The following is a 25,143-nucleotide window of genomic DNA, read 5'->3' as shown; positions in this document are numbered from 1 at the left end:
AGATGGCGTGCCCCACGCTTCCGGTCGCCTCCACGGGTCTCAGCTCTGCAGGGACTGTGGATCGGGCAGGTAGAAGGCAGGCAAGCTTGATCTCGTCGATCTCTGTCGCTCGAGTTCCGGCGGGAACTGCAACAAAGCAAGGGTCGAGGGCTGGATGGTGCCTGTTTGCACAGGGTGGTCACTCCTTGACCACAAGGGAGATTCTTCAGTCTTCTCACGTCGTGTAGAAAGTCGAAGGGTCCAGATTTCGTTTCTTATGTTTCTTCAGGATGATCTGAAGTCCGTTGGGACTGCTCCCCCTCTTATTCGAATCTAGGGGGTTGGACATCCTGCTAGGTCCCCTCCTATGGGTGGGACCCAGGAAGGGGGTGGTTACACCCCTCTCCTTTGATCCTGGCCGCGCTGGGACAGGGGCTGGGAGGCCCCAGAACCGGTTTGGCCGGATCCTGCAAGGGGCAGCCTTGTGCTCCCCAGGCAGTGTCTGGTTTCTTTGAAACCTCCCTACTCCAATCCACTATCTCCTGTCTGGGGTGGTTTGACACCGCCCTGTGACAGGAAACTCTTTGTCCAGGCCTCCTCTGCCGGGTTTCGGTCAGCAGCAGGAGGCCAGACCCGTGTCTGTGGCAGGGGCATCCATTTTGTGGATCTGAGGCTCATTTTAAATCAACCGCGTTTCAGCAAAGTAACATGTCTTCTCCCTCTAGAAGGGTGGAATGCTACCCCCGTCGCCAGAACTGGCGAGGGGGTAGTATTCCAATTCGTATGACACCTTACACGACATGTTTTGATAAAGCCAAACCAAAGTTGCTATATAACCGCGAGGATTATAAGGCGCTTAAGAGTATATGGTATGGCATTATCCCGGATCAGCTTAGGGAGTTGTTCCCGACAGCTGCAGACAGGCTCAGCTCATGCCAGAGCTCCATCTCACATAAAACCACGCACTCTGCCTCCAGGATTGATGAGGCCTTCCATAGGAGTGGCTCACAGGTTATATATGTGTCCAGATATAGGTTTAGATATAGGTATACTATATCTAAGCAAGGGGTGATTACACCCACTTGCCCCAGCTGAGTGATCAGCCAGTTGTGTCAATTTAAGAACCAGCCAGGGGTGGCAAAAGCTATGCTTCAGCCCCTGGTAGGCCTTGGTGGCACCTATGCCCTGAGCACCTATAGTGCATGGTACAGGGGCTGACAAGGAGTCCATTTCCAATTGTGGTATGTACCTATAGCACATGTATTATAAATTTAGAGAGAGAACAGCAGGCTGGGGGTCTGATTAGCAGGCCCACAGCCTCAGTAAGTCGAAAACCAGTGAAGCAAAAAGCAAAAATTGGGGTGACCATAGGATAGCAGACCCTACTCTCCTACACTTCTCAAACCCCGGTGTACAGCTTCGAGGGTCACTCGTGGGCTGCACGGTCAGCGTCTCGTGGCCTTTTCAAGATGGCGTGCCCCACGCTTCCGGTCGCCTCCACGGGTCTCAGCTCTGCAGGGACTGTGGATCGGGCAGGTAGAAGGCAGGCAAGCTTGATCTCGTCGATCTCTGTCGCTCGAGTTCCGGCGGGAACTGCAACAAAGCAAGGGTCGAGGGCTGGATGGTGCCTGTTTGCACAGGGTGGTCACTCCTTGACCACAAGGGAGATTCTTCAGTCTTCTCACGTCGTGTAGAAAGTCGAAGGGTCCAGATTTCGTTTCTTATGTTTCTTCAGGATGATCTGAAGTCCGTTGGGACTGCTCCCCCTCTTATTCGAATCTAGGGGGTTGGACATCCTGCTAGGTCCCCTCCTATGGGTGGGACCCAGGAAGGGGGTGGTTACACCCCTCTCCTTTGATCCTGGCCGCGCTGGGACAGGGGCTGGGAGGCCCCAGAACCGGTTTGGCCGGATCCTGCAAGGGGCAGCCTTGTGCTCCCCAGGCAGTGTCTGGTTTCTTTGAAACCTCCCTACTCCAATCCACTATCTCCTGTCTGGGGTGGTTTGACACCGCCCTGTGACAGGAAACTCTTTGTCCAGGCCTCCTCTGCCGGGTTTCGGTCAGCAGCAGGAGGCCAGACCCGTGTCTGTGGCAAGGGCATCCATTTTGTGGATCTGAGGCTCATTTTAAATCAACCGCGTTTCAGTAAAGTAACATGTCTTCTCCCTCTAGAAGGGTGGAATGCTACCCCCGTCGCCAGAACTGGCGAGGGGGTAGTATTCCAATTCGTATGACACCTTACACGACATGTTTTGATAAAGCCAAACCAAAGTTGCTATATAACCGCGAGGATTATAAGGCGCTTAAGAGTATATGGTATGGCATTATCCCGGATCAGCTTAGGGAGTTGTTCCCGACAGCTGCAGACAGGCTCAGCTCATGCCAGAGCACCATCTCACATAAAACCACGCACTCTGCCTCCAGGATTGATGAGGCCTTCCATAGGAGTGGCTCACAGGTTATATATGTGTCCAGATATAGGTTTAGATATAGGTATACTATATCTAAGCAAGGGGTGATTACACCCACTTGCCCCAGCTGAGTGTTCAGCCAGTTGTGTCAATTTAGATAGCCAGCCAGGGGTGGCAAAAGATATGCTGCAGCCCCTGGTAGGCCTTGGATGCACCTATGCCCTGGGCACCTATAGTGCACTGTACAGGGGCTGATAAGGTGACCCAAGCCAATCTAGTTATGCACCTAGGTGTAGGAGAGTAGGGTCTGCTATCCTATGGTCACCCCAATTTTTGCTTTTTGCTTCACTGGTTTTCGACTTACTGAGGCTGTGGGCCTGCTAATCAGACCCCCAGCCTGCTGTTCTCTCTCTAAATTTATAATACATGTGCTATAGGTACATACCACAATTGGAAATGGACTCCTTGTCAGCCCCTGTACCATGCACTATAGGTGCTCAGGGCATAGGTGCCACCAAGGCCTACCAGGGGCTGAAGCATAGCTTTTGCCACCCCTGGCTGGTTCTTAAATTGACACAACTGGCTGATCACTCAGCTGGGGCAAGTGGGTGTAATCACCCCTTGCTTAGATATAGTATACCTATATCTAAACCTATATCTGGACACATATATAACCTGTGAGCCACTCCTATGGAAGGCCTCATCAATCCTGGAGGCAGAGTGCGTGGTTTTATGTGAGATGGAGCTCTGGCATGAGCTGAGCCTGTCTGCAGCTGTCGGGAACAACTCCCTAAGCTGATCCGGGATAATGCCATACCATATACTCTTAAGCGCCTTATAATCCTCGCGGTTATATAGCAACTTTGGTTTGGCTTTATCAAAACATGTCGTGTAAGGTGTCATACGAATTGGAATACTACCCCCTCGCCAGTTCTGGCGACGGGGGTAGCATTCCACCCTTCTAGAGGGAGAAGACATGTTACTTTGCTGAAACGCGGTTGATTTAAAATGAGCCTCAGATCCACAAAATGGATGCCCCTGCCACAGACACGGGTCTGGCCTCCTGCTGCTGACCGAAACCCGGCAGAGGAGGCCTGGACAAAGAGTTTCCTGTCACAGGGCGGTGTCAAACCACCCCAGACAGGAGATAGTGGATTGGAGTAGGGAGGTTTCAAAGAAACCAGACACTGCCTGGGGAGCACAAGGCTGCCCCTTGCAGGATCCGGCCAAACCGGTTCTGGGGCCTCCCAGCCCCTGTCCCAGCGCGGCCAGGATCAAAGGAGAGGGGTGTAACCACCCCCTTCCTGGGTCCCACCCATAGGAGGGGACCTAGCAGGATGTCCAACCCCCTAGATTCGAATAAGAGGGGGAGCAGTCCCAACGGACTTCAGATCATCCTGAAGAAACATAAGAAACGAAATCTGGACCCTTCGACTTTCTACACGACGTGAGAAGACTGAAGAATCTCCCTTGTGGTCAAGGAGTGACCACCCTGTGCAAACAGGCACCATCCAGCCCTCGACCCTTGCTTTGTTGCAGTTCCCGCCGGAACTCGAGCGACAGAGATCGACGAGATCAAGCTTGCCTGCCTTCTACCTGCCCGATCCACAGTCCCTGCAGAGCTGAGACCCGTGGAGGCGACCGGAAGCGTGGGGCACGCCATCTTGAAAAGGCCACGAGACGCTGACCGTGCAGCCCACGAGTGACCCTCGAAGCTGTACACCGGGGTTTGAGAAGCCCCAGCCCCGAGCTCCACTTGCACCAAAGCTCACCCCTCCACACTCGACGAGTGCTGCGTGGGGCCCTTCTGCCTGTGTGTGCTCGACGCGTTGGCCCGGTCACTTGCCAGCTGGCTTGTGGCCCCTGTGCCGACGAAACTTGAAAACCGACTTGCTTTTCTGGTTGCTCCAGATCTGCACCAGCTCCTGTGAAAAGGAGCACCCACTCTGACCCTCCTGGTTCGAGTGATAAGCAATCTCCCGGTTCCGCGTGGATTGCTTTTGCCAAGTGCTGTTTGCTACAATCTTCAAGCCGACGGTGCTGACGGCGAGAGCCTACGTGGGACAGATCGTGACCTGCTCCTGGACGTCGCAGATGCCCCAGAGCCCACGTGACAGCGGAGAGAAGCCTATCGACAACCGCCTGATTGCGCCCGACATTGCCTGGTTCCGTCCTGGTTCCACCCTGGTCACTGCTGAGTGACCCAGACTCTGTCCCCTCTGCTTTCAGGTACTTTTCTACTTCGATCCACCCTTGGATCGCACCGGACACTTCTGCTTCACAGCGCCTGCAGCTGCAACAGCTCCAAGCACCAAGAACCTGCGTGACAGAACCCGACGCCACTTCGACCCTGTGCACCCACGGCCTGTGGGTGAGGTAACTTTGCAACGCCGGTGTCCTTACACTGGCACACACCTCTAGGGTCTGTGTCTGAAGTTTTGTGTTCCTAGGTTCAGCGGAAGTATCATTTAATTCACTTTAACTAACTTTTACGCACCATTGACTTTACATTGGTGCGCGCCGCACTTTCCGTGCTGCACCCGTATCCTGTGGGCTACTCCCGACTTCTTCATTGCTTGTCCTGACTGCTCCCAGCGAATCTCTAGGCCCTAGGCCTAACCAATATTCGATAAGTGTTACTTATACCATTTTTTTAGTATATGGTCTGAGTGGCCCCCCGCCCTCAGCCATAATTGTGCCAACTTTATATGTTTAACAGTGCTTTTGATTTAACGCTTGTGCCCCTTTCCTCATAAAGAGTACTGGGGAGTAATTTAGAAATAAATACATATATTTTTACAATATATACTTGTGTGGTGTCCTTTCATTTGATTACAGGATTGTATGTGGTAAAACAGCTCGCTTAACACGACCTCTTAAGTTTAGCCTTTAGGCTGCTTAGTCCATGCTACCACTAGGATAGCTTGTCTAACAAGGTTGACTTACAACCAGACATCTTTGGGGTTTGTTTGGACTGATACCCAGTGGTTCCAGAATTGGAAACACTACATATCAGGCCAACTTCTCACATTGGTGTGCAGCGGTGCGGATTTGAGCTTGCTGTTTGTTTTACCATTGCAATCTTTATCAAATTGAAAGATCACATCAAGTACCTCTAGGTACATATAAATCAAAAGCTTAGCATATTAAGTTCTACTGAACTTAGTAGTTGTAGATTAAAGGGAGTAGCACACCCTGACTACAACTCACTAGCAAGGTACAGTAGGAAACCACTTAGTGTAGGTAAGTGCACCACTTACACCTCACTAGCAGTCATGTCTGATACAGGTAGACCCTCAGGTTCTGCTCCTGTAGAAGTTGATCCTATAGGGACAACATCCAGATATGACAACCTTAGCCACAAAGACCTGAGTGCCTTGTGCACAGCCAGGGGGCTAAAAAAGGGCAGAGGCCCTACCATTCCTTCCCTAATAGCTCTCCTAGAAAAGGATGACCTAGATAAGGTGAGTCAGGCTCCCTTAGAATCAGGTGAAGGGATAAACTCCCCTGAGAATGAGGATCTTCCCGATGATGATGCAGTAGAGGAGGAAGAGGAAGAGGAAGGCTCTGATTTAGAAGAGCCTGAAGATCAGGATCAGCAGGGAAACCAGGTACAGGTTGCCAGCCTTAACCAGGCCAACTTGGACCTACATGGGAATGGGGGGGGCCAGCACCACCCCAGATCTCATAACCTAATTCTCCCAGGTAATAGGAGGGAGAGGTCTCTATCAGGGGACTCTCACCTTTCTAGTGCCTCAAGAGAATCTCAAAGAGGGATGACTTCCTCCCAGAGAAAAGAGCATAGGGCCAGAATGAGGGCTGTCCAACTCCAGATAGAGAGGGAAGAGGTAGCCCTGGCTCAAGCTAAGCTTACCTTGGAACAAGCTAAACTTACCTTGGCAAGGGAGAAAAAAATAAGTGGCTTAGATGCCACTGGTGGCAGCAAAATTCCTAAAGAAAAAGACAGGGCCTATGACAATAGAAACCTGACAAAAATTGTGCCCCCCTACAAGGAAGGGGATGATATCCACAAATGGATGACTGCTCTTGAGAGGGCCTGCATGGTACAGCAGGTCCCTGAGGATCAGTGGGCAGCAATTTTATGGTACTCCTTTTCTGAGTAAGGGAGGGACAGGCTCCTCACTGTTAGACCTGAGGATGCCAAAAACTACTCTGTTCTGAAGAGTGCTCTTATTGAAGGGTTTGGCCTAACCACTGAGCAATACAGGTTGTTGTTCAGAGACACCCAAAAAGCACAGACTCAGGACTGGACTGATTTTGTAGATTGTGCCACTAAGGCTCTGGAGGGTTGGCTGCAGGGAAGTAAAGTTTCAGACTATACAGGATTGTACAATCTTATGATGAGAGAACAGATCCTTAATAACTGTCAGAACCAGCTGTTGCATCAATACCTTGTTGACTCTGATTTGACCTCTCCCCAAGAATTGGGAAAGAAGGCAGACAAATGGGTCAGAACAAGGATTAAGCAGAAAAACCAGAACCAAGGTGACCAGAAGAAAACAGACCAGAAGGGTGGGAATCAGAAAGATAAAGAAAAGGACCAGAAGTCTTCAGGCCCCCAAACTAGCAATAAGGAGGGGGGTTCCCAAAATGGAAACAAGAAAAAGAAGAATGATGGCCCAAAGAAACCTTGGTGTAATACCTGCAAATCAGTTTCACACTGGGGCAGTGAATGCACTAAGAAAAATCCAGTCCCCACCACTGCAGCTCCTAAAGCAACTGCACCCCCTAGTACAGTCAGCAGTGGTGGTACACAGCCAAAGGGTTTAGTAGGGTTGACCCTGGGTACTGAGGTGGAATCTGGCCTAGTCAGAATCCCCACACAGGCAGTTCTCCTATATGATGTGGACTTATCTTTGCCCACTGCAGTAAGCCCCAGTAACCTGGGCAAATATAGGCAGACTCCCTTAATTAATGAGAAACTGGCTCAGGCCTACAGGGACACTTGTGCCAGTGTCACAATGGTGACACCTGGCTTTGTGGACCCTGGACAGATTGTACTAGGTGAAAGTTACCTAGTGACCAATGCAAGCAACTCCACTACTTCCCATAGTGTGGCTGTTGTGAACTTCTCCTGGGGAGGGGTAGATGGCCTAAAGAAAGTTGTTGTGAGTGCAGACCTCCCAGTAGACTGTCTGTTAGGCAATGATCTTGAAAGCTCAGTTTGGTCAGAAGTGGAGTACAGGACTCATGCAGAAATGCTAGGGATTTCAGCTCATGTCCTTGCAGTGACAAGGTCTCAGGCTAAGAAGTGCCTTCCTGAACCAGTGGTGGATCTTGAAACAATAGACCAACCCCAACCCAAGAGGAGGAGCAAGAGGGTTAAGGCTGTGCCTTCCCACTTGCCCCAGGTTGAGGATCAAGTTTCACAGGAAACTGATTCTGCAGTCCAAGAGGAGACTGTCTCAGATGAGCTTGAACCTGAACAGGTTGAGTTTCTGGGGACAGGGGGACCCTCAAGGGCAGACCTGGGGCAGGCCCAATTAGATTGCCCTTCACTTGAACCCCTCAGACAGCAAGCTGCTGCTGAGGCTGCAGGGAATGCTCAGGGTACCCATAAGGTGTATTGGGATGAAGGGCTCCTTTATTCAGAGGCTAGAGACCCCAAGCCTGGCACCACCAGGAGGTTGGTTATACCTTTGAAGTTTAGGGGCTTCCTTCTTACCTTGGCCCATGATATTCCCCTTGCAGGACACTTAGGCCAGAATAAGACTTGGGACAGGCTTGTTCCACACTTTCACTGGCCTCACATGTCAGAAAATGTCAAGGAGTTTTGTCGCTCCTGTGTCACTTGCCAAGCCAGTGGTAAGTCAGGTGGCACAACAAAGGCCCCCCTGATACCACTACCTGTGGTGGGGGTACCCTTTGAAAGAGTTGGAATAGACATTGTGGGTCCCATGGATCCTCAAACCGCATCTGGGCACAGATTTATACTGGTGGTAGTGGATCATGCCACCAGGTACCCAGAGGCAATTCCCCTGAGGACCACCACAGCTCCTGTGGTGGCAAAAGCCCTCATTGCAGTTTTCTCAAGAGTGGGCTTTCCAAAGGAGGTTCTTTCAGACAGAGGTACTAACTTTATGTCTGGATACTTAAAAGCAATGTGGAAAGAGTGTGGAGTAAACTATAAGTTTACCACACCCTACCATCCACAGTGCAATGGGCTTGTGGAAAGGTTCAACAAGACCCTAAAGGGAATAATAAAAGGTTTACCAGAGAAGCTTAGGCGGAAATGGGACATCCTTTTACCCTGCTTGCTCTTTGCTTACAGAGAGGTCCCACAGAAGGGGGTTGGCTACAGCCCTTTTGAACTTTTGTTTGGCCACCCTGTAAGAGGTCCATTGAGTTTGGTGAAGGAAGGATGGGAGTTACCTCTCAAAAAGCCTAAACTAGACATTGTGGACTATGTACTTGGTCTCCGCTCCAGGATGGCTGAATACATGGAGAGAGCATCCAAAAACCTTGAGGCAAGTCAGGAATTACAGAAAGCCTGGCATGACCAAAAGGCTGTTATGGTTGAGTTCCAGCCAGGACAGAAGGTGTGGGTGTTGGACCCAGTGGGGCCAGCAGCTCTCCAGGACAAATGGACTGGACCCTACCCTATCATTGAAAAGAAGGGAGAAGTCACCTACTTGGTTGACTTTGGTACCCCTAGGAGCCCCCACAGGGTGCTCCATGTGAACAGATTGAAAGCATTTGTTGACAGGGAGGACATGAGTCTCCTCATGGCCACAGATGGGGAACAGGAGGAAGAGAGTGACCCTCTCCCAGACCTGCTTTCCCAGAACCCTGATGATGGTTCAGTTGATGGAGTAGCCTTGGCAGGCAGCCTCACTGAGCAGCAACAGGTGGACTGCAGACAGGTGTTGCAGGCCCACAGACAATTGTTTTCACTCACACCCAGTCAGACTAACTGGTGCACCCATGAGGTGGACACTGGTGACAATCTGCCTGTGAAGAATAAGATCTACAGGCAACCTGACCATGTCAGGGATTGTATAAAGGCTGAGGTGCAAAAGATGTTGGAGCTTGGAGTGATTGAGCCATCAGAGAGCCCATGGGCTAGCCCAGTGGTCCTTGTGCCAAAACCTCATACCAAAGATGGGAAGAGAGAAATGAGGTTTTGTGTGGACTACAGAGGTCTCAATGCTGTCACTAGGACAGATGCTCATCCCATTCCAAGAGCAGATGAGCTCATTGATAAATTGGCTTCTGCCAAGTTTCTGAGCACATTTGATTTGACAGCTGGCTACTGGCAAATCAGGCTAGCTGAGGAGTCAAAAGCCAAAACAGCATTTTCGACCCCTAGTGGACATTATCAATTTGTGGTAATGCCCTTTGGCTTGAAGAATGCACCTGCCACTTTCCAAAGGTTGGTGAACCAAGTCCTTGCTGGGTTGGATGACTTTTGTGCAGCATATCTAGATGATATTGCTGTCTTTAGCTCCACCTGGGAGGATCACCTGATCCACCTGAAGAAGGTTCTGGAGGCCCTGCAAAAGGCAGGCCTGACTATCAAGGCTACTAAGTGCCAGATAGGGCAGAGCAAGGTTGTGTACTTGGGCCACCTAGTAGGTGGGGGTCAAGTTCAACCACTGGAGAGCAAGATCCAGACCATACAGGACTGGGCTCCTCCAACTACCCAGACACAAGTCAGAGCCTTCTTGGGCCTGACTGGGTATTACAGAAAATTTGTAAAGAACTATGGGTCCATTGTGACACCATTGAATGACTTGACATCCAAGAAGATGCCCAAAAAGGTTCAGTGGACAGTTAGCTGTCAAAAGGCATTTGATGACCTGAAGAAGGCCATGTGCTCTGCACCTATCCTGAAGAGTCCTGACTACTCCAAACAGTTCATTGTACAGACAGATGCTTCTGAGTTGGGGGTGGGAGCTGTGCTTTCACAACTTAATCAAGATGGTCAAGACCAGCCCATTGCTTTTATTAGCAGAAGGCTGACCCCCAGGGAGAAACGTTGGTCAGCTATTGAGAGGGAGGCCTTTGCTGTGGTTTGGGCCCTGAAGAAGTTGAGGCCATACTTGTTTGGTACTCACTTCCTAATTCAGACAGACCATAAGCCCCTCTTGTGGCTAAATCAGATGAAGGGTGAAAATCCCAAACTGCTCAGGTGGTCCATTTCCCTACAGGGGATGGACTTTACAGTGGAGCACCGCCCAGGGACTGACCATGGTAATGCAGATGGTCTCTCCAGGTACTTCCACTTAGAACATGAAGACTTATCTGGTCAAGGTTAAGTTTAATGTCCCTGCGTTTGGGGGGGGGTTATGTAGGAGAGTAGGGTCTGCTATCCTATGGTCACCCCAATTTTTGCTTTTTGCTTCACTGGTTTTCGACTTACTGAGGCTGTGGGCCTGCTAATCAGACCCCCAGCCTGCTGTTCTCTCTCTAAATTTATAATACATGTGCTATAGGTACATACCACAATTGGAAATGGACTCCTTGTCAGCCCCTGTACCATGCACTATAGGTGCTCAGGGCATAGGTGCCACCAAGGCCTACCAGGGGCTGAAGCATAGCTTTTGCCACCCCTGGCTGGTTCTTAAATTGACACAACTGGCTGATCACTCAGCTGGGGCAAGTGGGTGTAATCACCCCTTGCTTAGATATAGTATACCTATATCTAAACCTATATCTGGACACATATATAACCTGTGAGCCACTCCTATGGAAGGCCTCATCAATCCTGGAGGCAGAGTGCGTGGTTTTATGTGAGATGGAGCTCTGGCATGAGCTGAGCCTGTCTGCAGCTGTCGGGAACAACTCCCTAAGCTGATCCGGGATAATGCCATACCATATACTCTTAAGCGCCTTATAATCCTCGCGGTTATATAGCAACTTTGGTTTGGCTTTATCAAAACATGTCGTGTAAGGTGTCATACGAATTGGAATACTACCCCCTCGCCAGTTCTGGCGACGGGGGTAGCATTCCACCCTTCTAGAGGGAGAAGACATGTTACTTTGCTGAAACGCGGTTGATTTAAAATGAGCCTCAGATCCACAAAATGGATGCCCCTGCCACAGACACGGGTCTGGCCTCCTGCTGCTGACCGAAACCCGGCAGAGGAGGCCTGGACAAAGAGTTTCCTGTCACAGGGCGGTGTCAAACCACCCCAGACAGGAGATAGTGGATTGGAGTAGGGAGGTTTCAAAGAAACCAGACACTGCCTGGGGAGCACAAGGCTGCCCCTTGCAGGATCCGGCCAAACCGGTTCTGGGGCCTCCCAGCCCCTGTCCCAGCGCGGCCAGGATCAAAGGAGAGGGGTGTAACCACCCCCTTCCTGGGTCCCACCCATAGGAGGGGACCTAGCAGGATGTCCAACCCCCTAGATTCGAATAAGAGGGGGAGCAGTCCCAACGGACTTCAGATCATCCTGAAGAAACATAAGAAACGAAATCTGGACCCTTCGACTTTCTACACGACGTGAGAAGACTGAAGAATCTCCCTTGTGGTCAAGGAGTGACCACCCTGTGCAAACAGGCACCATCCAGCCCTCGACCCTTGCTTTGTTGCAGTTCCCGCCGGAACTCGAGCGACAGAGATCGACGAGATCAAGCTTGCCTGCCTTCTACCTGCCCGATCCACAGTCCCTGCAGAGCTGAGACCCGTGGAGGCGACCGGAAGCGTGGGGCACGCCATCTTGAAAAGGCCACGAGACGCTGACCGTGCAGCCCACGAGTGACCCTCGAAGCTGTACACCGGGGTTTGAGAAGCCCCAGCCCCGAGCTCCACTTGCACCAAAGCTCACCCCTCCACACTCGACGAGTGCTGCGTGGGGCCCTTCTGCCTGTGTGTGCTCGACGCGTTGGCCCGGTCACTTGCCAGCTGGCTTGTGGCCCCTGTGCCGACGAAACTTGAAAACCGACTTGCTTTTCTGGTTGCTCCAGATCTGCACCAGCTCCTGTGAAAAGGAGCACCCACTCTGACCCTCCTGGTTCGAGTGATAAGCAATCTCCCGGTTCCGCGTGGATTGCTTTTGCCAAGTGCTGTTTGCTACAATCTTCAAGCCGACGGTGCTGACGGCGAGAGCCTACGTGGGACAGATCGTGACCTGCTCCTGGACGTCGCAGATGCCCCAGAGCCCACGTGACAGCGGAGAGAAGCCTATCGACAACCGCCTGATTGCGCCCGACATTGCCTGGTTCCGTCCTGGTTCCACCCTGGTCACTGCTGAGTGACCCAGACTCTGTCCCCTCTGCTTTCAGGTACTTTTCTACTTCGATCCACCCTTGGATCGCACCGGACACTTCTGCTTCACAGCGCCTGCAGCTGCAACAGCTCCAAGCACCAAGAACCTGCGTGACAGAACCCGACGCCACTTCGACCCTGTGCACCCACGGCCTGTGGGTGAGGTAACTTTGCAACGCCGGTGTCCTTACACTGGCACACACCTCTAGGGTCTGTGTCTGAAGTTTTGTGTTCCTAGGTTCAGCGGAAGTATCATTTAATTCACTTTAACTAACTTTTACGCACCATTGACTTTACATTGGTGCGCGCCGCACTTTCCGTGCTGCACCCGTATCCTGTGGGCTACTCCCGACTTCTTCATTGCTTGTCCTGACTGCTCCCAGCGAATCTCTAGGCCCTAGGCCTAACCAATATTCGATAAGTGTTACTTATACCATTTTTTTAGTATATGGTCTGAGTGGCCCCCCGCCCTCAGCCATAATTGTGCCAACTTTATATGTTTAACAGTGCTTTTGATTTAACGCTTGTGCCCCTTTCCTCATAAAGAGTACTGGGGAGTAATTTAGAAATAAATACATATATTTTTACAATATATACTTGTGTGGTGTCCTTTCATTTGATTACAGGATTGTATGTGGTAAAACAGCTCGCTTAACACGACCTCTTAAGTTTAGCCTTTAGGCTGCTTAGTCCATGCTACCACTAGGATAGCTTGTCTAACAAGGTTGACTTACAACCAGACATCTTTGGGGTTTGTTTGGACTGATACCCAGTGGTTCCAGAATTGGAAACACTACATATCAGGCCAACTTCTCACACTAGGGTACATGGAATCCATTTTACAGAGAGAGCAGATAGCCTGGGGCCCTGATTAGCAGGGAACCAGGCCAACTAAGTCGAAAACCAGCTAAACACAGGGCAAAAAAATCTGGGGTAACCATAGTCAGGTAGCCACCTTCCTACATAACCCCCCCCCAAACGAAAGGAGATAAGGCTATTGTGAGAAGTTGGCCTGATATGTAGTGTTTCCAATTCTGGAACCACTGGGTATCAGTCCAAACAAACCCCAAAGATGTCAGGTTGTAAGTCAACCTTGTAGACAAGCTATCCTAATGGTAGCATGGACTAAGCAGCCTTAAAGGCTTAACTTAAGAGGTCGTGTTAAGCGAGCTTATTTTACCACATACAATCCTGTAATCAAATGAAAGGACACCACACAAGTATATATTGTAAAAATATATGTATTTATTTCTAAATTACTCCCCAGTACTCTTTATGAGGAAAGGGGCACAAGCGTTAAATCAAAAGCACTGTTAAACATATAAAGTTGGCACAATTATGGCTGAGGGCGGGGGGCCACTCAGACCATATACTAAAAAAATGGTATAAGTAACACTTATCGAACAATGGTTAGGCCTAGGGCCTAGAGATTCGCTGGGAGCAGTCAGGACAAGCAATGAAGAAGTCGGGAGTAGCCCACAGGAGACGGGTGCAGCACGGAAAGTGCGGCGCGCACCAATGTAAAGTCAATGGTGCGTAAAAGTTAGTTAAAGTGAATTAAATGATACTTCCGCTGAACCTAGGAACACAAAACTTCAGACACAGACCCTAGAGGTGTGTGCCAGTGTAAGGACACCGGCGTTGCAAAGTTACCTCACCCACAGGCCGTGGGTGCACAGGGTCGAAGTGGCGTCGGGTTCTGTCACGCAGGTTCTTGGTGCTTGGAGCTGTTGCAGCTGCAGGCGCTGTGAAGCAGAAGTGTCCGGTGCGATCCAAAAGTGGATCGAAGTAGAAAAGTACCTGAAAGCAGAGGGGACAGAGTCTGGGTCACTCAGCAGTGACCAGGGTGGAACCAGGACGGAACCAGGCAATGTCGGGCGCAATCAGGCGGTTGTCGATAGGCTTCTCTCCGCTGTCACGTGGGCTCTGGGGCATCTGCGACGTCCAGGAGCAGGTCACGATCTGTCCCACGTAGGCTCTCGCCGTCAGCACCGTCGGCTTGAAGATTGTAGCAAACAGCACTTGGCAAAAGCAATCCACGCGGAACCGGGAGATTGCTTATCACTCGAACCAGGAGGGTCAGAGTGGGTGCTCCTTTTCACAGGAGCTGGTGCAGATCTGGAGCAACCAGAAAAGCAAGTCGGATTTCAAGTTTCGTCGGCACAGGGGCCACAAGCCAGCTGGCAAGTGACCGGGCCAACGCGTCGAGCACACACAGGCAGAAGGGCCCCACGCAGCACTCGTCGAGTGTGGAGGGGTGAGCTTTGGTGCAAGTGGAGCTCGGGGCTGGGGCTTCTCAAACCCCGGTGTACAGCTTCGAGGGTCACTCGTGGGCTGCACGGTCAGCGTCTCGTGGCCTTTTCAAGATGGCGTGCCCCACGCTTCCGGTCGCCTCCACGGGTCTCAGCTCTGCAGGGACTGTGGATCGGGCAGGTAGAAGGCAGGCAAGCTTGATCTCGTCGATCTCTGTCGCTCGAGTTCCGGCGGGAACTGCAACAAAGCAAGGGTCGAGGGCTGGATGGTGCCTGTTTGCACAGGGTGGTCACTCCTTGACCACAAGGGAGATTCTTCAGTCTTCTCACGTCGTGTAGAAAGTCGAAGGGTCCAGATTTCGTTTCTTATGTTTCTTCAGGATGATCTGAAGTCCGTTGGGACTGCTCCCCCTCTTATTCGAATCTAGGGGGTTGGACATCCTGCTAGGTCCCCTCCTATGGGTGGGACCCAGGAAGGGGGTGGTTACACCCCTCTCCTTTGATCCTGGCCGCGCTGGGACAGGGGCTGGGAGGCCCCAGAACCGGTTTGGCCGGATCCTGCAAGGGGCAGCCTTGTGCTCCCCAGGCAGTGTCTGGTTTCTTTGAAACCTCCCTACTCCAATCCACTATCTCCTGTCTGGGGTGGTTTGACACCGCCCTGTGACAGGAAACTCTTTGTCCAGGCCTCCTCTGCCGGGTTTCGGTCAGCAGCAGGAGGCCAGACCCGTGTCTGTGGCAGGGGCATCCATTTTGTGGATCTGAGGCTCATTTTAAATCAACCGCGTTTCAGTAAAGTAACATGTCTTCTCCCTCTAGAAGGGTGGAATGCTACCCCCGTCGCCAGAACTGGCGAGGGGGTAGTATTCCAATTCGTATGACACCTTACACGACATGTTTTTGATAAAGCCAAACCAAAGTTGCTATATAACCGCGAGGATTATAAGGCGCTTAAGAGTATATGGTATGGCATTATCCCGGATCAGCTTAGGGGGTTGTTCCCGACAGCTGCAGACAGGCTCAGCTCATGCCAGAGCACCATCTCACATAAAACCACGCACTCTGCCTCCAGGATTGATGAGGCCTTCCATAGGAGTGGCTCACAGGTTATATATGTGTCCAGATATAGGTTTAGATATAGGTATACTATATCTAAGCAAGGGGTGATTACACCCACTTGCCCCAGCTGAGTGATCAGCCAGTTGTGTCAATTTAGATAGCCAGCCAGGGGTGGCAAAAGATATGCTGCAGCCCCTGGTAGGCCTTGGATGCACCTATGCCCTGGGCACCTATAGTGCTCTGTACAGGGGCTGATAAGGTGACCCAAGCCAATCTAGTTATGCACCTAGGGTACATGGAATCCATTTTACAGAGAGAGCAGATAGCCTGGGGCCCTGATTAGCAGGGAACCAGGCCAACTAAGTCGAAAACCAGCTAAACACAGGGCAAAAAATCTGGGGTAACCATAGTCAGGTAGCCACCTTCCTACATAACCCCCCCCCAAACGAAAGGAGATAAGGCTATCCTTGGCCAGGTAAGCCTATATTGCCTGAGTGGCCATATAAGGAAGTACCTGCACTAGCATGGGTACCCCCTGTCTCATGGTCCACTAAGCAGTCCCTCACCCTAGGGGTATTAGAGGGTCTCCACCATAGGGAATCACTACCTCGGGTGTGTTTATGCAAAGTTAAAGGCTGGTTTGGATATGGAGTATTGAAGTGAGGCTCCACTATTTTTGGGCTCAACTTCCTCCAATTCTCTTCCACCATATGTGCCTTTCTTTCTTCAACTGAGTTGCACTGAGCTCTCAGGGTCAACCTCTGGCTACCTAAAGCTGGAGGCTGGGTCCCTCTGTTTGGCTTGCTGGAGGGACAGTTCAGGTTTGGGCCCTTTGGGTCCCAGGTTTGGCTGTGCCCAACAGAATCCATCTGTGGGAGGTCCCTAACTATTTTTAAGGGGGCTCCCTCAGGAGTTTTTAAAGTTTTCACCTTACTAGGCCTACTAGTTTTGGTGCCCCTAATCTGTGGATGGGGGTGCTTTATTTGACAGGGGGCCCTCTGGGTCTCACTGTCCTTCTTGTCCTCTGCAGCCCTGGGCTGACTAAGGCAAGGTAGAGAGGGGCAGGTTACCTGCTCCAGACTGGATCCCACCTGAGAAGGGTCCACTGCCATCAGAGGCTCTGTCAGGCCAGGCCTAACAACCTCTGGGGCAGTTCCTTCATCAGGGGTAAGATCAGTTCCCTGAGGCGGCTGATCCTGTCCTAATGTCTGGTGAGGGGGAGATTTCTCTTCCTCCTCCATGCTCTCAGTTTGGGTGGAGTGATCCATCCTTTCAGGCTTCACAACACACATATCTGTTTGAGTTTGGGCTGTGGCCATCACAGCCCCACCAACCTTTTCAGGAGGAGACTCAGTTTGGGTTTCTGCTGTTATCATAACAGCTTTGCTATTCTGCTTTGGAAGAGCTTCTGTTAAAGATGGGGCAGAGAGTTGCTCAGCCCTACCAACCTTTTCAGGGAGGACATCTTGGATTGGGGCTATAGCCAGTACAGCCCCACTAACCTTTCCATTGGAATTTACCATTCTAGAATGGATTTCCTGTTCAACCTCAGCCCAGGCTGAGATTTCCAAATCATTACCCAGTAGACAGTCTACAGGCAAGTTTGGTGACACTGCCACTCTCTTTGGGCCAGTGACACCTCCCCAGCTGAGGCTTACTACTGCCATGGGATGATTTGTTTGGATGCCATCAATGTTTGTTACCTGGTATGTGGCACCTGGTAAAAGTTGCTTAGAGGGGACTATACAGTCAGCCACCATGGTGATGCTAGCCCCTGTGTCTCTAAAAGCTTCAACTTTCAAACCATTGATGATGGGTTCCTGTCTATATTTGCTCAAGGTATTTGGGCAAACAGAGAAGTTGGCAAACCCCATGCCAGTCTCATAGACAAGATCATTTGGGGATGGAGACCTGGATAGGCCAGGGTCCCCTTGGGCTCCAAAAGTAAACCCACCCAGATTCCTGGGTGTGCTCCCACTTCCTGGGGGATTACTGCTGACAGTAACAGGAGGTGTTGGAGCTGGCTTTGGAGGTATGTTTTCTTTATTGCCATTTTTGGGACAACAGCTGTCTGTTTTGTAATGCCCAACCTGTTTACAGGCATGGCAATAAGGCTTTTTCTCTGTTGAAGAAGTGTCTTGGGACCCACCCCCCTTCTTGGAGTTTTGGGGCCCTGGGGAAGTGTTTTCTTTACCTTTATCCCCACCCTTATCTTGAGGCTTGGTAGACTCCTTCTTCTGGTTATTGTCCTGATTCTTAGGCCTAATCCTGGTTCTGACCCACTTATCTGCCCTCTTTCCCAATTCTTGGGGAGAGGTCAAATCTGAGTCCACCAGGTGCTGGTGTAAGAGCTGGTTCTGACAATTACTAAGGATCTGCTCCCTCATAATCAAATTATACAATCCTGTGAAGTCATGTACTTTGCTGCCATTCAGCCAACCCTCCAGAGCCTTAGTTGCACAATCAACAAAATCAGTCCAGTCCTGAGTCTGTGTCTTCTGGGTATCTCTGAACTTTAACCTGTACTGTTCAGTGGTTAAGCCAAACCCATCTATCAGAACACTCTTCAGGACTTTGTAATTGCTGGCATCCTCATGTCTGACAGTGAGGAGCCTATCCCTCCCTTTCTCTGAAAAGGAGTACCATAAGATTGCTGCCCACTGTTCCTCAGGAACCTGCTGTACCATGCAGGCTCTCTCCAGAGCAGTCATCCATTTGTGGATGTCATCCCCTTCCTGATAGGGGGGCACAATCTTTGTCAGGTTTCTACTATCATAGGACCTGGGTTTTTCTTTAGGAACTTTGCTGCCACCAGTGGCATCTAAGCCACACAATTTTCTTTCTCTTGCTAAAGCAAGTTTAGCTTGAGCCAAGGCTACCTCTTCCCTTTCTATTTGGAGTTGGACAGCCCTCATCCTGGCCCTATGCTCTTTTCTCTGGGAGGAAGTCATTCCTCTTTGAGATTCTCTTGAGGCACTAGAAAGGTGAGAGTCCCTTGATAGAGATCTCTCCCTCCTATTACCTGGGAGAATTTGGTTATGAGATCTGGGGTGGTGCTGGCCCCCCCCATTCCCATGTAGGTCCAAGTTGGCCTGGTTAAGGCTGGCAACCTGTACCTGGTTTCCCCTCTGATCCTGATCTTCAGGCTCTTCTAAGTCAGAGCCTTCCTCTTCCTCTTCCTCCTCCACTACATCATCATCTGGAAGATCCTCATTCTCAGGGGAGTTTATCCCTTCACCTGATTCTAAGGGAGCCTGACTCACCTTATCTAGGTCATCCTTTTCTAGGAGAGCTATTAGGGAAGGAATGGTAGGGCCTCTGCCCTTTTTTAGCCCCCTGGCTGTGCACAAGGCACTCAGGTCTTTGTGGCTAAGGTTGTCATATCTGGATGTTGTCCCTATAGGATCAACTTCTACAGGAGCAGAACCTGAGGGTCTACCTGTATCAGACATGACTGCTAGTGAGGTGTAAGTGGTGCACTTACCTACACTAAGTGGTTTCCTACTGTACCTTGCTAGTGAGTTGTAGTCAGGGTGTGCTAATCCCTTTAATCTACAACTACTAAGTTCAGTAGAACTTAATATGCTAAGCTTTTGATTTATATGTACCTAGAGGTACTTGATGTGATCTTTCAATTTGATAAAGATTGCAATGGTAAAACAAACAGCAAGCTCAAATCCGCACCGCTGCACACCAATGTGAGAAGTTGGCCTGATATGTAGTGTTTCCAATTCTGGAACCACTGGGTATCAGTCCAAACAAACCCCAAAGATGTCAGGTTGTAAGTCAACCTTGTAGACAAGCTATCCTAATGGTAGCATGGACTAAGCAGCCTTAAAGGCTTAACTTAAGAGGTCGTGTTAAGCGAGCTTATTTTACCACATACAATCCTGTAATCAAATGAAAGGACACCACACAAGTATATATTGTAAAAATATATGTATTTATTTCTAAATTACTCCCCAGTACTCTTTATGAGGAAAGGGGCACAAGCGTTAAATCAAAAGCACTGTTAAACATATAAAGTTGGCACAATTATGGCTGAGGGCGGGGGGCCACTCAGACCATATACTAAAAAAATGGTATAAGTAACACTTATCGAACAATGGTTAGGCCTAGGGCCTAGAGATTCGCTGGGAGCAGTCAGGACAAGCAATGAAGAAGTCGGGAGTAGCCCACAGGAGACGGGTGCAGCACGGAAAGTGCGGCGCGCACCAATGTAAAGTCAATGGTGCGTAAAAGTTAGTTAAAGTGAATTAAATGATACTTCCGCTGAACCTAGGAACACAAAACTTCAGACACAGACCCTAGAGGTGTGTGCCAGTGTAAGGACACCGGCGTTGCAAAGTTACCTCACCCACAGGCCGTGGGTGCACAGGGTCGAAGTGGCGTCGGGTTCTGTCACGCAGGTTCTTGGTGCTTGGAGCTGTTGCAGCTGCAGGCGCTGTGAAGCAGAAGTGTCCGGTGCGATCCAAAAGTGGATCGAAGTAGAAAAGTACCTGAAAGCAGAGGGGACAGAGTCTGGGTCACTCAGCAGTGACCAGGGTGGAACCAGGACGGAACCAGGCAATGTCGGGCGCAATCAGGCGGTTGTCGATAGGCTTCTCTCCGCTGTCACGTGGGCTCTGGGGCATCTGCGACGTCCAGGAGCAGGTCACGATCTGTCCCACGTAGGCTCTCGCCGTCAGCACCGTCGGCTTGAAGATTGTAGCAAACAGCACTTGGCAAAAGCAATCCACGCGGAACCGGGAGATTGCTTATCACTCGAACCAGGAGGGTCAGAGTGGGTGCTCCTTTTCACAGGAGCTGGTGCAGATCTGGAGCAACCAGAAAAGCAAGTCGGATTTCAAGTTTCGTCGGCACAGGGGCCACAAGCCAGCTGGCAAGTGACCGGGCCAACGCGTCGAGCACACACAGGCAGAAGGGCCCCACGCAGCACTCGTCGAGTGTGGAGGGGTGAGCTTTGGTGCAAGTGGAGCTCGGGGCTGGGGCTTCTCAAACCCCGGTGTACAGCTTCGAGGGTCACTCGTGGGCTGCACGGTCAGCGTCTCGTGGCCTTTTCAAGATGGCGTGCCCCACGCTTCCGGTCGCCTCCACGGGTCTCAGCTCTGCAGGGACTGTGGATCGGGCAGGTAGAAGGCAGGCAAGCTTGATCTCGTCGATCTCTGTCGCTCGAGTTCCGGCGGGAACTGCAACAAAGCAAGGGTCGAGGGCTGGATGGTGCCTGTTTGCACAGGGTGGTCACTCCTTGACCACAAGGGAGATTCTTCAGTCTTCTCACGTCGTGTAGAAAGTCGAAGGGTCCAGATTTCGTTTCTTATGTTTCTTCAGGATGATCTGAAGTCCGTTGGGACTGCTCCCCCTCTTATTCGAATCTAGGGGGTTGGACATCCTGCTAGGTCCCCTCCTATGGGTGGGACCCAGGAAGGGGGTGGTTACACCCCTCTCCTTTGATCCTGGCCGCGCTGGGACAGGGGCTGGGAGGCCCCAGAACCGGTTTGGCCGGATCCTGCAAGGGGCAGCCTTGTGCTCCCCAGGCAGTGTCTGGTTTCTTTGAAACCTCCCTACTCCAATCCACTATCTCCTGTCTGGGGTGGTTTGACACCGCCCTGTGACAGGAAACTCTTTGTCTAGGCCTCCTCTGCCGGGTTTCGGTCAGCAGCAGGAGGCCAGACCCGTGTCTGTGGCAGGGGCATCCATTTTGTGGATCTGAGGCTCATTTTAAATCAACCGCGTTTCAGTAAAGTAACATGTCTTCTCCCTCTAGAAGGGTGGAATGCTACCCCCGTCGCCAGAACTGGCGAGGGGGTAGTATTCCAATTCGTATGACACCTTACACGACATGTTTTTGATAAAGCCAAACCAAAGTTGCTATATAACCGCGAGGATTATAAGGCGCTTAAGAGTATATGGTATGGCATTATCCCGGATCAGCTTAGGGGGTTGTTCCCGACAGCTGCAGACAGGCTCAGCTCATGCCAGAGCACCATCTCACATAAAACCACGCACTCTGCCTCCAGGATTGATGAGGCCTTCCATAGGAGTGGCTCACAGGTTATATATGTGTCCAGATATAGGTTTAGATATAGGTATACTATATCTAAGCAAGGGGTGATTACACCCACTTGCCCCAGCTGAGTGATCAGCCAGTTGTGTCAATTTAGATAGCCAGCCAGGGGTGGCAAAAGATATGCTGCAGCCCCTGGTAGGCCTTGGATGCACCTATGCCCTGGGCACCTATAGTGCTCTGTACAGGGGCTGATAAGGTGACCCAAGCCAATCTAGTTATGCACCTAGGGTACATGGAATCCATTTTACAGAGAGAGCAGATAGCCTGGGGCCCTGATTAGCAGGGAACCAGGCCAACTAAGTCGAAAACCAGCTAAACACAGGGCAAAAAATCTGGGGTAACCATAGTCAGGTAGCCACCTTCCTACAGCTATCCTTGGCCAGGTAAGCCTATATTGCCTGAGTGGCCATATAAGGAAGTACCTGCACTAGCATGGGTACCCCCTGTCTCATGGTCCACTAAGCAGTCCCTCACCCTAGGGGTATTAGAGGGTCTCCACCATAGGGAATCACTACCTTGGGTGTGTTTATGCAAAGTTAAAGGCTGGTTTGGATATGGAGTACTGAAGTGAGGCTCCACTATTTTTGGGCTCAACTTCCTCCAATTATCTTCCACCATGTGTGCCTTTCTTTCTTCAACTGAGTTGCACTGAGCTCTCAGGGTCAACCTCTGGCTACCTAAAGCTGGAGGCTGGGTCCCTCTGTTTGGCTTGCTGGAGGGACAGTTCAGGTTTGGGCCCTTTGGGTCCCAGGTTTGGCTGTGCCCAACAGAATCCATCTGTGGGAGGTCCCTAACTATTTTTAAGGGGGCTCCCTCAGGAGTTTTTAAAGTTTTCACCTTACTAGGCCTACTAGTTTTGGTGCCCCTAATCTGTTGATGGGGGTGCTTTATTTGACAGGGGGCCCTCTGGGTCTCACTGTCCTTCTTGTCCTCTGCAGCCCTGGGCTGACTAAGGCAAGGTAGAGAGGGGCAGGTTACCTGCTCCAGACTGGATCCCACCTGAGAAGGGTCCACTGCCATCAGAGGCTCTGTCAGGCCAGGCCTAACAACCTCTGGGGCAGTTCCTTCATCAGGGGTAAGATCAGTTCCCTGAGGAGGCTGATCCTGTCCTAATGTCTGGTGAGGGGGAGATTTCTCTTCCTCCTCCATGCTCTCAGTTTGGGTGGAGTGATCCATCCTTTCAGGCTTCACAACACACATATCTGTTTGAGTTTGGGCTGTGGCCATCACAGCCCCACCAACCTTTTCAGGAGGAGACTCAGTTTGGGTTTCTGCTGTTATCATAACAGCTTTGCTATTCTGCTTTGGAAGAGCTTCTGCTAAAGATGGGGCAGAGAGTTGCTCAGCCCTACCAACCTTTTCAGGGAGGACATCTTGGATTGGGGCTATAGCCAGTACAGCCCCACTAACCTTTCCATTGGAAGTTACCATTCTAGAATGGATTTCCTGTTCAACCTCAGCCCAGGCTGAGATTTCCAAATCATTACCCAGTAGACAGTCTACAGGCAAGTTTGGTGACACTGCCACTCTCTTTGGGCCAGTGACACCTCCCCAGCTGAGACTTACTACTGCCATGGGATGATTTGTTTGGATGCCATCAATGTTTGTTACCTGGTATGTGGCACCTGGTAAAAGTTGTTTAGAGGGGACTATACAGTCAGCCACCATGGTGATGCTAGCCCCTGTGTCTCTAAAAGCTTCAACTTTCAAACCATTGATGATGGGTTCTTGTCTATATTTGCTCAAGGTATTTGGGCAAACAGAGAAGTTGGCAAACCCCATGCCAGTCTCATGAACAAGATTATTTGGGGATGGGGACCTGGATAGGCCAGGGTCCCCTTGGGCTCCAAAAGTAAACCCACCCAGATTCCTGGGTGTGCTCCCACTTCCTGGGGGATTACTGCTGACAGTAACAGGAGGTGTTGGAGCTGGCTTTGGAGGTATGTTTTCTTTATTGCCATTCTTGGGGCAACAGCTGTCTGTTTTGTAATGCCCAACCTGTTTACAGGCATGGCAATAAGGCTTTTTCTCTGTTGAAGAAGTGTCTTGGGACCCATCCCCCTTCTTGGAGTTTTGGGGCCCTGGGGAAGTGTTTTCTTTACCTTTATCCCCACCCTTATCTTGAGGCTTGGTAGACTCCTTCTTCTGGTTATTGTCCTGATTCTTAGGCCTAATCCTGGTTCTGACCCACTTATCTGCCCTCTTTCCCAATTCTTGGGGAGAGGTCAAATCTGAGTCCACCAGGTGCTGGTGTAAGAGCTGGTTCTGACAATTACTAAGGATCTGCTCCCTCATAATCAAATTATACAATCCTGTGAAGTCATGTACTTTGCTGCCATTCAGCCAACCCTCCAGAGCCTTAGTTGCACAATCAACAAAATCAGTCCAGTCCTGAGTCTGTGTCTTCTGGGTATCTCTGAACTTTAACCTGTACTGTTCAGTGGTTAAGCCAAACCCATCTATTAGGACACTCTTCAGGACTTTGTAATTGCTGGCATCCTCATGTCTGACAGTGAGGAGCCTATCTCTCCCTTTCTCTGAAAAGGAGTACCATAAGATTGCTGCCCACTGTTCCTCAGGAACCTGCTGTACCATGCAGGCTCTCTCCAGAGCAGTCATCCATTTGTGGATGTCATCCCCTTCCTGATAGGGGGGCACAATCTTTGTCAGGTTTCTACTATCATAGGACCTGGGTTTCTCTTTAGGAATTTTGCTGCCACCAGTGGCATCTAAGCCACTTATTTTTTTTTTCCTTGCCAAGGTAAGTTTAGCTTGTTCCAAGGTAAGCTTAGCTTGAGCCAGGGCTACCTCTTCCCTCTCTATCTGGAGTTGGACAGCCCTCATTCTGGCCCTATGCTCTTTTCTCTGGGAGGAAGTCATCCCTCTTTGAGATTCTCTTGAGGCACTAGAAAGGTGAGAGTCCCCTGATAGAGACCTCTCCCTCCTATTACCTGGGAGAATTTGGTTATGAGATCTGGGGTGGTGCTGGCCCCCCCCATTCCCATGTAGGTCCAAGTTGGCCTGGTTAAGGCTGGCAACCTGTCCCTGGTTTCCCCTCTGATCCTGATCTTCAGGCTCTTCTAAATCAGAGCCTTCCTCTTCCTCTTCCTCCTCCTCTTCTTCTTCTGGAAGATTCTCATTCTCA

Source organism: Lissotriton vulgaris, chromosome 2_2, assembly GCF_964263255.1.
Source record: "Lissotriton vulgaris chromosome 2_2, aLisVul1.2, whole genome shotgun sequence".
Taxonomy (NCBI): domain Eukaryota; kingdom Metazoa; phylum Chordata; class Amphibia; order Caudata; family Salamandridae; genus Lissotriton; species Lissotriton vulgaris.
Note: the sequence above shows the minus strand (reverse complement) of the source record.